We start from the raw sequence: 12949 nt of genomic DNA, 5'->3' as shown, positions 1-12949 counted from the left end.
TGGTCCAGAATTGTGTCTCACCAGCTGTGCCCCGGGGTGGGGGTGGGGGACTTTCACATCATTCCTAACAACTCCCTTTTTGTTTTGTTTTGTTTTGTTTTTCCAAGACAGGGTTTCTCTGTGTAGCCCTGGCTGTCCTGGAACTCACTCTGTAGACCACACTGGCCTCGAACTCAGAAATCTGCCTGCCTCTGCCTCCCAAGTGCTAGGATCAAAGGCGTGTGCCACCACCGCCCGGCTCAACCCCATTTTCAAAGCAGGAAAGGAAGGGTTCCTTTCTCTGTAGCCCTCAGCAGGCTCGCTCAGCTGCTGTTCCTGTTAAGGACTTGTGCGACTCGCTGGTACCCAGAGGACCAGTGCAATCCAAACTGGTATCCCCATCTGCTGTCCCAAACCTTTGATGCTCAGGGTGGAAACAGTTTCTATGGAAAAAACAGGCCTGGGGTGGACCAGCATTGCTGTGCCCAGCAACCCTCCCCCAGAGCAAAGCTCGGGGCCCAGCCTGGCCACGGAGCCCTGCATGATCTGCCCAGCCACTTAACTGTGTACTTTCCTCCATCCAGCTCCTCCATCTCTCTTTCCAACCACACTAGTCCAGCTCATCCTACCTTAGGACCTTTAAGCACGCTCTGATCAGGGGCCTCTCCTCACTAACAGGCCCCAAGTCTTCCTTGAAACCCTCCTCCCTTACGCAACAATGGCCAAGGTGGCTGAGCTCCGTTTTCATGTACACCCCCCTCCCCGAATTGTACCAGACAGACACCTGCTCCTTGCCTGGTCCTGTCTCTCTCTGGTTCTCCCCCATGAATGTCAGCTCCCATGACAAGTTCTAAGACGACACTCTACCAGCTGAGAAGTGTCGTTAATGGAAAGTTCTTCTGTAGTGCTCTCTTCAAACTGGACTAGCTCTGCCTCCTCTCCAGTAAGCAGCAGGTGCTCAGTGAGTGTTAGTATACAGCAGGAGCTGGGCAATCGTCAGCATGCCAGCAAGGTGCTCAGGAAGTACATATGAGAGGGCATACCACACAATCCTACAGGACAAGCGATTGTGGAGAGATCTAATCTTACTCTAAAAGAGATGTAGCAGGTGAAAGGGGGGCGACAAACCCCCCAGAGAGAGATCATATAGTGCTTTATTAACCTTAAAAATTTAAATGCTAATCAACAACAACAACAACAACAACAAAAAACTACAGCTGCTGAAAGACATTGGATTATGATAAAAACTGCTGAGCTAAAGCAGCCTGTTTATATTAAGGATGTTCTGACATCAGAATGGAAAACAGAAAATATGTTACACTAGGGGAGGGGTTATGCCTATGTTTCCATAGGAAAAGAAAAGCTGTGGGTTCCTTCCAAGTTGATAAAAATCAGACATGACAAAGGGAGGCTCCCTAAAGACCTTGGCTACGAACAAGGAGATTGACAAGATCAACAAGATAAACGAGATATATATGATGATGTACATACACAGAGACAACTCTGCGACCAGCTAAGGCTGCTGTCCATAGACAGCCAATAACACTTATTGAGAACAAAATTCTCTCGACTTACTGTTACATATTATCCTTTAAGACGGCATGAATGGAAAATTATATTGTTTGATTATGTGATCCAACTAACTTCTAAAGAAAGGCAGTTGTCTTTCTTTGTAGGTCTTCCTTAACTGATAGGTATGCACCTTGCCTGTTCCATATGAATGTCTTCACAGGGCTGTGTGTTGCTTGTAAGGTTTTCATTTGCAGAATGAAAGAAGACAGAGACAGCCCTGACAAGATTCACACTCTGGGATGCTGAGATTCTGGGACCTTCCATTCCAGATCCTTGCTTGATTTTACCTCAAGTACATTGAAGTTGTTTCCTTTGCTTCGGGGCTGGAGAGGTGGATCAGAGGTTAAGAGCACTGACTGATCTTCCAGAGGTCCCGAGTTCAATTCCCAGCAACCACATGGTGGCTCACAACTGTCCGTAACAAGATTCTTCTGGAGTGTCTGAAGACAACTAGCTACAATGTACTTACCTGTAATAAAAAATAAATCTTTAAAAAAAAAAGAAAGAAAGAAAGAAAAGAAAAGAAAGAGGTGTTTTCAGGATATTCCAGAACAGCAAACTGCCCGTCCCACTTTCCAGACGTCACCGCCAGGGCTTCAGCAAGCCGTCAGCCTTCTCAGCTCACAGATCCTGTAAAGCACAGAATGCCAGCTGGCCCTCCTTTGACAATACCAATTTTCCTAGTTCCCTTTGGGCCCCCAGAAGAGTAATATTATAGAAATTAGAAATGTAGATAAGATATTAAATGTACTCTTAAACAAAGCATTGTACAGCCATAGCCACCATCTTACAGTGATAAAAACTCTTTTTTTTTTGCAAGTCAAACTTTTATTTTTAACATGAACAAATGTAATCCTATATATCTTATAAAAGATCACCATGTAGTCAGATGTCTGTTGGTGACATCTTTGTATAATTAACTATAGAACAAAATCAAACTTTCTGGATTACTGAAAACTAGAAAATTAATGAAAAAAATAAACACTTCTTCCACCGTCCATTTCTTTCTTCTGGGCTTTGCAACTGCATCCCTAAGGTGAGAGACCCTTTGCAGAGTCCGGGTTCTTTTTATTCTCTCCATCCAGGTTTCCCATTTCATCTTCCTCCTCCTCCTCTTCTTCCTCCTCTTCCATTGCAACCTCTTCATCAGCATTTTCACACCTACAGTCCATTGGTTCCTTAGGGAGCATTGGTATAGACACCAGGAAATTAGGGTGGTGGAAGAAACAAATCTTAGACTTCACTTCATCTTTCCTTAAATGATGGCCAGGAACAGGTAGCTAAGTCAAGGAGGCAGGTAGCTTGGGCACCCATTTCCACCCTCATCCCATCTTCTGCCCCATCCTCTTCTGATTCATCATTCATCAGGTTATCCAATTCTTCCTCTTCCTCCTCATAGAAGTCGTCATCGCTGTCATAGTCACTGTCATCATAGTCATCCTCATCGTCTTCATCCTCACCATCGACAGAGGACATGGACTTGCTTTGCCTGGCTATCCAGGCCACATCCCTTTCATTCTGCCCCTCATAAATGGCGTCTATGATTAACTGGAGTGCCAGAAAACTTGTGGCAACAAAGACGATCAGCCACCCTAGATAAGGCAGAATTTCTTCCAGGGAGTGCTGGTTCAAAAAATTCACCTATTTCCATCACCTTCACCACCCAAGCCACTCTCGGCTTTGTCTCTCTTCTTGTTATCAGACATGGCACAAAGGGCACCAGCTCGAAGCCGTGCCAAGTGAAGATAACTGCAGAGTCCCAAGCTAGCAGCGTGCTTCTAGAACCTCCTCTGTGCTATGGCCATGTAGAAACTCTTATATTGATGTAAAATTGAATTTAATATCTTACATTCTGTTTGTATTCTGACATTGATATAGAGTATGTATATGTATATATATATATATAATACCCTGATACAGGCTTAAGGTTTTCATTGATATAAATCTTTATATATTTATACAAAATTTGAAATTAATATTGCTGCTCTTAGATAGGCACTGTGCCTATACAACTCATTTAAGAATACAACAATGCCTTGACCCAGTCCTTCTATAGCTGCTATTACAAACTGTTTAGGATGATTAAATAACACATGTTAAGGGCCACGTAGTAAGCTCATGGGTATATTAGATTCTGATTTAATTATAATAAAGTATTTTCAATATTATTCAAAGAGAATTACCTAAGAGTAGTCAAGGTTTAATAGTTCAGATATGCTTTACATAGATAGACTTCCAAACCATCAGAAATCCACAGAATGACATTTAATGTTATTTCATTACATTCTAGTCAAAGATCACTTGACTAGAGACATGTCTGCTCCTGACAGTGCCTCCTTCATGATTCAAAGATGATGTTGAGCATCATCATAACCTCCCTATGGAGTTGTTCCAGTTACGACAAGGTCACCACTGGGCAAGAATTGCCCTAATCCATCTACAGACAAAAAATACTGTCCAAGAAGGACACACCCAGGATAAGTGGCAGCTGAGCTCTGCCAAGACAGAGGAAGCTGGTCCTACATATTTCCTGCTTCACTCAAGGTCTGTCAGGTGCTCTGGGCCAGAAGGCTGAAGACAGATGCTCCAACGTTTTAAGGAATGGGGACTATCCAGGTAGTCTCTGAAAATTTGGTTAAATTTTGGAAGCTATGTCTTTGTGCTTCCTATAGATTCTGGTAATATTTAACTTGTTCTCAGATTTCTGATGGGGTTGAAGACTAGTTATAGTCTCATAATCAAACTTAAGTTGGTTAGCATTGAGGACAAATATGTAGATTTGAAAGGATGTTTTTCAGGTAGTAATGCAAGTTAAAATCAAAACATAATTCAGGTACAAAATTATAAACTCTTTATGTTAGGATAGATGGTAGAATACTATATCTAACCTGACAAATATGATGGACTGGATATTAAATATATATATCATACTTTGCAATTTACATAATTTTATGGTTATGCACAATTTATAACTGAGGGGGAAAAAGGAACCTTTTTATTGGACAAACAGGGTGAATGTTGTGGGTTGCCCTGTATTCTTGGAATGTTGTGGGTTGTTTGTATTCTTATGTTAATTCTGCTTCCTCGAGAGGGGCTGCCCACAACTATGGGCAGATCACACACTCCCCGTGATTGCATGTGAACCTTCTCCCCATTCTAACTGGTCAAATAAAGGCTAGAGCCTGTGATTGGGCAGTGGAAAGGAAAGGCAGGACTTGGAGGTCTTAGGGAGTGGGAGCAGAAGGAGAGAGGATGGAGGAAGAGGAGGTGGAAGCCAAGATGGAGTAGAACCCCATGGCCTGGGGAAGATTCAAGTAGCAAGGGGTCTCTTAGCTGGGGAATAAGTTAGTATAATGAGAGATCTATCTGTGCATTCTAAGCATATAGCTTATAAGTATAATAGCTGGGCGTGCGTTTTTATACAGGCTTTTTGGGATAAGAAATTACAGCAACAACACAATAGGTGTGGAATAAATGTTGACGGATACTGCGCACCCACTGCTTTGGGGAAAGTGATACCCTCAATCCCCAAACTGTCCAGGTGCTTAAAGCAAAGGTGTGTTCTTAAGGTAGACAAGATGAGGGGTCAGGTTCACTGGATGTCCTTCTGGTTCTGTAGGACACTGATTGGCAGAGTTTCAGTTGGCCTGTGGCCAACTCGAGGTTAGATTCAGCTTGCCGGAGGCACCAGGAGGAGAGTGGAGAGAGAAGAAAGAACAGTTAAGGTTTTCCATCAGCCTGAACCTGTTGGGTGAACTGTAGCTTCTGGGTCTTGTGACTTCTTTAATCTCCTTCCAGCCTCCCCAGTTCCTTTAGCCTGCCCTCCCCAGCGTAGACACTTCCCCCTGGGCTTGCACTTCCAGCCAGCACCTGCCCCTAAAGCTAGCAGCCTGGGCCAGCAGCTTTTAAAACTTTGTAGCAACCTGCTCTGAATACTAAACGCTAACATTATCCAGCCCCTTGTCTCCCTACCTCCCCGGTTGTGCTAAGCTTGTGTCAGGGTGGAGAAAAGGAGCGCCACAAGCTCTCAAGGAAAGCAAACTGCTACAAATCGGATTTCCGGTGTCTTAGCTCAGAGTCCCGTGAGGACAGTCGCTGCTGCAGAATCTTCTCACAACTGGAACAAGCCACATGGGAAGCCAAAAGGAGTGGAGAAAGAAGCAGGGAAGACAGACACAGGTAAGAGGAAGAGGAAGGAGAGAAGTGGGTGAAAAAAAATGGCCAGGGGAAAATGCAGGAGGGCTCTGGGAGGGACTGGGGCAGGACTGAAAAAGTGCTGAGAGTGAACAGTGTGGCCCCCAGGGGGAGCCACTCCAGCCAGAGGACCCTGCTGGGCCTTCCCATTTTCAAAACCTTGTTGGTCCGAGTTCTAATTATGCATGTAGATCAAGCCTCAGAGGGGGCTTGGGAAGGCTGAACATTTATTGAGCATCTACTAAGTACCAGGCACGTGCTACACACTTTAGGTGTGCTACCCTAGTGAATCCCCACAGGAGGCCCGAGGAAGCCTTCAAGAGTGAGAAGACACATCGAGTGGCAGGGCGCCTGTTCCAGATGGCATGGGCCCCAATAATAAGCACCAACAGGTGCTTGTGTGTGTGCATGCTGGCACGTAAGAGTGGCAGCCTGAGGACCTCAGGCACTGGCCTGAAGCTCACTCGTTTGCCCAGGCTGGCCCACCTGAGAGCCCATGGATCCGCCTGGCTCCACCTTCCAAGCCTGAGATTTTGGGTGCATGCTACCAGGCCTTAGTGTTTGCAGGGCAAGCATTTTACCCAGTGAGCCCTCCCCAAGCATCCACAACAGGACCGCGTTTGAGCTTTTGAGCCAAGTCTGTTGCTGGGGACTTCACAGGCCGGAGCTGCCTTTGCTTCCCTGAGTACTCACCCATCTCTTTGAGTCTTTAAGAAAAAAATGGGGTGGGGGGCAGGAGGCTGGGCATGACGGCATGCAGGTAGATCTCTGTGGCTTAGAGGCCAGCCTGGTCTATGTGTTGAGTTCCAGGACAGCCAGGAGTAAACAGAGCAACCATGTCTCAAAACAAACAAAAGTATGATTGCTTAACTTATAGTCCAGACAGATTGGCTTAATACGTGGCTGTGAGACACACATTCTCTGTTGTAGGTACTAATCCTACCAATGCCCCACAAAGTGGACAGAGAAGCTATGCAAACAAGTAGACAAATATGTGTGCCAATAAAACTTTATTTAAAACAAAATGGGAGAATGTGTCAATAAAAACGCATAATAAAGTGTTACTTATAAAAACAAATGTCAAGCCCGGCGGTGGTGGCACACGCCTGTAATCCCAGCACTCTGGGAGGCAGAGGCAGGCGGATTTCTGAGTTCGAGGCCAGCCTGGTCTACAGAGTGAGTTCCAGGACAGCCAGAGCTACACAGAGAAACCCTGTCTCGATAAAACCAAATCTAAAAACAAACAAACAAACAAACAAACAAAAAACAAATGTCAGTTTTGGAGCAGTGCAAGCTGTGTGGCACTGGACCTGACCAGGGCAAGGCCACAGACACACAGGCAGTTCTATAAGTGGCAGCAATATTGTGGATCCAGGGGAGCTGGCGCTGACCCAGGATGGTGCTACACCCTTAGAGGAAGTTTAGGGATAAATAGCACTCCAACCAAGGAAAACTACAACCATATTCTGCTCTAGTTCTCTCCTGATCATGGTGACTGTGCCCCTCAAGGAATGCTTGAGTGAATAATGAAGAGAAAGAAAAACACAGCTAACGAGCCAATTGCTGAGCAGCAGTCTTGGTCTGGAAACAAGAACCAAGACTGTGCGCTCCCTAAGCCATAATCCCACAGAAGGGCTCCCGACATGAGGGCTCACCACCACCATCTATAACTCCAGTTCTAGAGGTAGCACACACGCAGGTAAAACACTCATAGGCACAAAATAAAACTAGCAAAACGTGGGAAAGTTTTGGAAAACCATGAAAAGATCATATCTTTGAATTATGGACACAGAAGACCATACCAAAAACATAGAAAATATTTTCAATAAAATCATCTAAGAAATTTTCCTAAATATAGATGGGAAGATGCCCAGCCAGATGTAAGAAATCTACAGAGCACCGTGAACAATGAAAGAAGACAGGACAATGAAAGAAACTCCTCCACAGCATGTTACAGTTTAAGCAATAACAACACAACTGAACGGAAGAGGAGTGAAAACTTCAAGACAGGCCAGAAAGAGCAGCTTATCAGGACCCTGGCTCTGACCTGATAGAACCAGTTAAAGCCGGAAGGCCGGGAAGGATGTACTACAAGATCTGAAAGATCACAACTGTCGATTCCACACTATTATACCTTACAAAACTATCTCCTAAAGGGTTGGAGAGATGCTCAGGAGTTTAGAACATTTGTCGCTCTTGCCCTAAGGACTCAGGTTTGAATCCCAGCACCTACATGGTGGCTTAAAAGCATCTTTTCAGGCTGGAGAGATGGCTCAGCAGTTAAGAGCACTGACTGCTCTTCCAGAGGTCCTGAGTTCAATTCCCAGCAACCACATTGTGGCTCACAGCCATCTGCAATGGGATCCAATGCTCTCTTCTGATGTGTTTGAAGACAGCTACAGTGTACTCATATACATGAAATATATACATCTTTTAAAGAAAAAAAAAGCACCTTTACCTCTGGTTCCAGGGGATCCAATACTGTCTTCTGACTTCTGAGGGTACCAGGCACATATACAATGCACAGACACATATTCAGGCAAAACATTTATATACATAAAATAATATAATAATATAAAAACTTTAAAACATTTTAAAATTGAAGGATAAAGAATTCTTACCATGAGATATCAGATGAAAGAGATTTAAAGATCATTACAGCGGAGTGTGAAAAGAAGAATAAACACACCAAGAACTCATAGGAACAAAAAGACAACACCAAGAGAGTAGATCAAAAGATGACTAAGAGCTGGAGAGATGGCTCCATGGTTAAGAACACCGGCTGTGAGCCGGGCAGTGGTGGCGCATGCCTGTAATCCCAGCACTCTGGGAGGCAGAGGCAGGCTAATTTCTGAGTTCGAGGCCAGCCTGGTCTACAAGAGTGAGTTCCAGGACAGCCAGGGCTACACAGAGAAACCTTGTCTCGGGGAAAAAAAAAAAAAAAAAAAACACCGGCTGCTTTTCCAGACGGCCTAGGTTCAATTCCCAGCACCCACTTGGTGGCTTACAATTGTGTGTGATTCCAGTACCAGATGACCAGACACTGTCTTCTGACCACTGTGGGTATTAAGCATGCATGTGATACATAGACATACATAAAAACAAAACAATCATATACATGAAATGAATCAATAAGTAAATTTAAAAGATAATTTACTTATCTATTTGAGAAAATACCTTCAAGTCAACAAAATGACAGGAACCAATACACATCTTTCATTAATCAAACTAATGGTCTCAATCCATCAGTGAAAAGCCACAGACTAGCAGATTGGAATAAAAAATATGATCTTGGGCTGGAGAGATGACTCAGCAGGTAAGAGGACCATCTGCTCTTCTGAAGATCATGAGTTCAAATCCCAGCACCCACATGTTGGCTCACAACTATTCATAAAGAGATCTGATGCCCTCTTCTGGTATCTGAACACAGCCAAAGTGTACTTACATATAATAAATAAATAAATCTTTAAAAAAATATATGATCTTTTTTGTTGTCTCTAAGAAATTTACTCACCAAAAATATACAAAATAACTAAATAATTAATTAATTAACCTTTTTAAAAAAATAAAAAAGAAATGTACTCACCACCAAAGAGGCACCACCTTAGGGGAAAAGATATTATTAAAAAATTGAACTGGGAAGTAATCAGGCATTTTCTTTTTTTAAGACTTATTTATTTTATGCATATGTGTACGCTGTAGCTGTTTTCAGACACACCAGAAGAGGGCATCGGATCCCATTACAGATGGTTGTGAGCCACCTTGTTGCTGGGAATTGAACTCAGAACCTCTGGAAGAGCAGTCAGTGCTCTTAACTGCTGAGCCATCTCTCCAGCCCTCCTCTTCCTCCTCCCTTTCCTCTTCCTTATCCCCCCTCCTTCTTATTATTTAATATTTTATTTTATTTTATCTTATTTTATTTTATTGAGTGTTCTGTGTACATATATGGTACATGCCAGAAGAGGGCATCAGATCCCATTATAAATAGCTGTGAGCTTCCACGTGGTTGCTGGAAAATGAATTCAGGGCCTCTGGAACAACATCTAGTCCTTTTAATTATTGAGCCATCTCTCTACCAGACATGGCTATACTAAGAGTTGGTAAAATATACCAAACAAAGATAATTCGAAGGAACAAGGAAGGCCACATAGGAAGAAGCAGTGCACTGAGAGGAGGCTGCATTCCATCCATAGCCACACTCACCAGGGATGTACTCAGTGTGGTAACACAAACACTGCTAGATGTAGACCCTCAGACTCCCCACCACCGTGACCGTAAGTGGCTTCAACGTGCTGCTCTTACTGACACAGCTCACCTAGACAAAAAACGAGGGAAGCACTGGAGGTAAGTGATATCATCTGCCAAAGAACATTCCACCAGAAAATACAGCTTCTCGGGGCTCAGGAGAGATGGCTGAGAAGCCAAGATGGCGGCTCTAGGGAGAGATGGCTGAGAAGCCAAGATGGCGGCTCTAGGGAGAGATGGCTGAGAAGCCAAGATGGCGGCTCTAGGGAGAGATGGCTGAGAAGCCAAGATGGCGACTCTAGGGAGAGATGGCTGAGAATATAAAAGTCCTTGCTGCTGTTGCAGAGGAACTGGCTCCATTTCTCAGCTCCCACCTGGTGGCTCGCAAGTGTCTCTATATCCAGTTCACGGGATCTGATCCCCACTCTGTCCTCCATGTTCGCAGGCACACGTGCCTAGAGATAAGACAACCGGAATACACGTTCTTCTCAGCAGCCTGTGGAACTTTCTCTGAAACTGATTGAATATAATAAGCACACACAGCACATCTCAAAAAACTGTAAGAAAACTGAAATTGTAGGTACCGAGACCTGCGAGGCTTGTGATGTCATACAAGCGACAATTAAGACAATGCATAGGTTTGTTGCCAAGGCAACAGCCGCCGTATACCCAGAATTCCATGGCCCACCTTTACCTGTAATTACGTCATCACCCATATATAACGTATATAACCCGGCAGCGTTCCCGCTTCTCTTTTCTTTTCTCTCTTTCTCTTCTTCCTTCCCACCCGCTACCCCTTCCCCATCTTAAATAAAGTCCCACGTGGAACTGTTTGGCCTGGTGTATCTCATTGCGGCCCACGTCTCCACCGCATCCCCGCAGCCCACGCAGCAGGCAGACAGGCGACCTGTGTCGCAGAGTAGACGGACCTTCTGCGCAAAAACCAACTGAAATGGCATCCTGTAATCTTTCTGATCGCATGGAGTACAGTTAGATAGCGGCAGTAAGAGAAACTATGGAAAGCACACAAGCAACAGGAAAGCACGGCACCGGCTGGTAACTGAGTCAGCAAGGAAAGATGTAAAAGTCCTGGAAGCGAATGAAAATGAAAACCCACCACTGAAAGTCTACACAACATAGTGAAGGTAGTTCTAAGAGGAAAGTGCATAGCCTATATAAAAAAATGAGAACACCTTTAATTCCAGCACTTAGAAGGCAGCGGCAGGTGGAAGGTAAGATGGCTCAGTGGGCAAAGACACTGGTCACCAAGTCTGATGACCTGAGCTGGATCTCTGGGACCCATATGGTAGAAAAAGACAACTGACTTCTGCAAATTGTCCTCAGACCACATACATGTTCTGTCTTTCTGTCTCTATTTCTGTCTCTCTTTGTCTCTGTTTCTCTCTATGGCTCTTTATCTCACACACACTAAATAAATGTAATTTTTGCTTTAATTTGAGAAATTAAAAACTCAACGATGTCCCTAAAGGCTTTGGAGAAGGAAACCCAGTCACAGCAGACTAGAAGAGACAAAATCAGGCTAAGATTAATATCACAATACAAGAAAATGACAACCAGTCAAACAAAGAATTGCTTCCTGAAAAGACTGACCACCCCTAAGTCAAATTAACCAAAAGAAAGAAAAGACCCAAAGCAATGAAATTAGACAAGGAGGGAGGGAGATGTTGCAACAGACACCGCTGGCACTCAGTGAATTGTGAAAGCACGCTTTAGAAACCTATACTTCCCTAAACTGGAAACATTAAAAGAAATGTATGGTTTATAATTGCACATGATACCAATATTAAACCAAGATAAAACAAAATATTTTATAGGCTTATTTTACTTCCAGCTCTGTGTGTGCCTGTGTGTGTGTGTGTGTGTGTGTGTGTGTGTGTGTGTGTGTGCAAGCACAGGTGCCACCAGAGGCCAGAGAAGGCACCAGGAACTGGAGTTATAGGCAGCCGTGTGAGCTGGGAACTAAACCTGGTTCCTTTGGAAGAGCAGCCCTCTTGCCTACAGAGCCATTTCTCCAGCCCTGAAACCAATCCTTTAAATAGACATATAACCATCAATGGGGAGGCAGTGATAAATGTCTCAAAGCTGGGTAGGGAAAAAGCCTAACAAACCAGAAACTCAAAGTACTAAACCCAAGACGGTCAAGCTATTCTGGCAAATAGAAAAGGAGGGAGATCCGAACCCTTTTTACAGAGCCAGTGCAGTACCGATACCAAAACAGAGGAAAATACATCACTGTCTTGGTTAAGGCTTCTCCTGCTGCAACAAAACATCATAATCAGAAAGAAAGCTAGGGAGGAAAGGGTTTATTCCTCTTACATTTCCACCAGGCTGTTCATCACCAAGGGAACTCAGGACAGGAACTCAGACAGGGCAGGAACCTGGAGGCAGGAGCTGATGCAGAGGCCATGGAGGGGTGCTGCTTACTGGCTTGCTTCCCATGGCTTGCTCAGTCTTCTTTCTTATAGAACCCAGGTCCACCAGCCCAGGGGTGGCCCCATCCAAAGTTGGCTGGGCCTGCCCCCATTACTCACTAATTAAGGAAATGCTTTACAGCTGGATCTCATGGAGGCATTTCCTCAAATGAAATTTTTTCCTCTTTGATGATGCTACCTTGTGTCAAATTGACACAAAAGCAGCCATGACCAAAGGAAATACAGACAGACCTTCCTGATGAGCACAGATACAAAAATTCTCAGTACCATATTCCTAAATGGAGGGTCTGGAGAGGTGGCTCAGTGGTTAAGAACACTTGTTACCCTTACTGAGGACCCGGGTTTACTACCCAGCACCCTCACGGCAGCTCATGACCATTGGCAACTTCAGTTCCAGGGGATCCCGTGCCCTCTTCTGGCTTCTTTGGGCACCTGGCATATGCTTGGTGAATAGCTATATATGAAGGCACAACACCCACAGACATAAAAAGTAATTTAAAACTGCC

General features: G+C 44.3%; 1 pseudogene; it reads right to left on the bottom strand.

Annotated features, from left to right (window-relative positions):
• Nucleotides 1-2582: 2582 nt before the first annotated feature.
• LOC127671586 (tumor rejection antigen P815A-like) lies at nt 2583-3257 on the bottom strand (annotated as a pseudogene).
• Nucleotides 3258-12949: the final 9692 nt, after the last annotated feature.

Source organism: Apodemus sylvaticus, chromosome 21 (assembly GCF_947179515.1).
Source record: "Apodemus sylvaticus chromosome 21, mApoSyl1.1, whole genome shotgun sequence".
Taxonomy (NCBI): domain Eukaryota; kingdom Metazoa; phylum Chordata; class Mammalia; order Rodentia; family Muridae; genus Apodemus; species Apodemus sylvaticus.
The sequence above is the reverse complement of the archived record's forward strand: the minus strand, read 5'-3'. Positions and strand labels throughout refer to the sequence as shown.